Here is a 1,910-nt window from a genome sequence, read left to right as displayed (position 1 = left end):
TTGTGCTCATCCATCACAAACAGACTCAGTCAGTATCTCTGATGGACGAGGGAGGAGGTTTCTCTGTCATGCCACAGCGCCATGTACCGTACAAACAATTTTTATATATGTTCACAAAAACACAGTAAACACACATTGTTTCCTTACTTGTTTCTGTTACACTTGTTGACTGAACATATGGAAATAAAAACATTGTACATTAGGGCTGGGTATTGGGGCTAATTTTCTAAATTGATTCGATTTTGATTCATAAGGTTCTGAATTGATTATTTGCAATTTCATTCGATTCAATTAAATTCATTATGGTCTTAAATAATTAAAATGGCTCGACCGAGTTACAAAATGCAAATTTACTTTATTTTTTATCTTCACCGTAAACAAAACATAAAACCGAAAGTCCAGACTTATAAATTGGGCAGCTTAAAATTGAACTGTAAACAAAACTGTCAAGTCTTAAAAGGGCAAACTTGAAATGAGAAAGGAAGTGCAAGTAAAACTGTACTTGGAACTACAACTTTCCATAACTGCAAACTGCATTAGGATGCTGTTTCTATAAGTTCAAAATTAAATAATTATAGTAACAAAACTACAAATAAACTTAAACTGTCCAGACCTGTCAATGTGACTTTGTTCTCACTTCTCACTAAGTGTGAGATTCTTGTGAAGAAAAAGGAGCTCATTGACATGATCCGGGGTTAGGCAGCTCCTTTTTGCAGTGACAATATCACCCGCAGTGGAAAACACCCTCTCTGACGAAATACTGGTCCCTGGGACACAAAGGTATTGCTTAGCAATTCGAGCCAACAGTGGATACTCTCTTTCATTTGACCTCCACCAGTTCAGATGATTCTCATTCAGCCCAGCAGGGTTTTCTGCCCTGTATCTTCTTATTTCATCTTCAGCCCTCATTGCTGGAGTTTTTTTTGTCCATGGTTCTTTACTATTGGTGAGTAGACTGTCCCAAGGAGAGACTCCAAGGTGCTGGATTTCTTAGGCTTCTTGGGCAAAGTTGCTTCACCCATATCCTGAGCTCCTTTATTGATATCAATACCCTCAGTATTTTGCTGTTGAAAAGACAGGAAAAACCCCCCAGAAATAAATAGATTGAAAATCATTTATAAACTCTAAAATTATATAATATTTCTTACAATCCAATATAGAATCTTTTAATTGTCAATGAAAACATAATTATTATTTAATACATTTTTATTTTTCTAAATACTTACATCACACGTGGCAGTGGCAGCCTCAGTCTGGAGAAGGTGTCATCTTGCTCTTCAGCAGACAGGAATGGAAGGGCCTTAAAACGAGGATCCAGTGCCGATGCTGCATACAATGTGCCTTTCTGCGCATCATATCTTCAAGACATTTCACAAATCATTTTAGTTATAACAGTATGAGTGAGGATAAACCTTGTGTTTGTACAGATGCAACAGCATACATACAAACAAAAAATTGCATGAATTATGAATCATTAACTGCTACAACGAATCAGTAATACACAAAACAAAAAAATTGTTTTTTTGGAAATCATAATAGAACCTATTTAAAATTTTGATTACCACTGAAAACTGCAAACACACACAGAGAGAGAGGGAGCTTAGCATACCTTGTCTGTAAGTTATTCTTTACTGCAGCCTTGAAGTCCCTAGCCAGGAGAGTGGCAGAGATGGCTGGCTGTTGCTCTAAAAACGCTCCAGCATGTCCAGCGCACTGTTCCACCTAGTCACAACATCAGCTGCTAGCTTGTGCGCTGTCTGTTGAAGTAGCTTCTGTTTTTCTTTTAGTATTTTGTTTGCCGTCGTACTTCGGTGGAAAAACGTTGCTATGCGCCTCACACAGGCAATCAGACGTGACACACCTGGGATCTTTAGACCTGCCTGTGAGGCCAAATTCAGTGTGTGCGCAAA

At 38.0% G+C, this 1,910-nt stretch overlaps 1 long non-coding RNA gene across 1 annotated transcript; it reads right to left on the bottom strand.

Annotated features, from left to right (window-relative positions):
• Positions 1-383: 383 nt before the first annotated feature.
• Positions 384-1,710, bottom strand: LOC124858528. Its single transcript, XR_007035862.1, has 3 exons — positions 1,610-1,710; positions 1,227-1,358; positions 384-1,064 (listed from the first exon to the last, which is right to left on the bottom strand). It is a non-coding gene; the product is annotated as an uncharacterized LOC124858528 (long non-coding RNA).
• Positions 1,711-1,910: the final 200 nt, after the last annotated feature.

The sequence above is a fragment of the Girardinichthys multiradiatus genome, chromosome 21 (genome assembly GCF_021462225.1).
Source record: "Girardinichthys multiradiatus isolate DD_20200921_A chromosome 21, DD_fGirMul_XY1, whole genome shotgun sequence".
NCBI classification, from domain to species: domain Eukaryota; kingdom Metazoa; phylum Chordata; class Actinopteri; order Cyprinodontiformes; family Goodeidae; genus Girardinichthys; species Girardinichthys multiradiatus.
The sequence above is the reverse complement of the archived record's forward strand: the minus strand, read 5'-3'. Positions and strand labels throughout refer to the sequence as shown.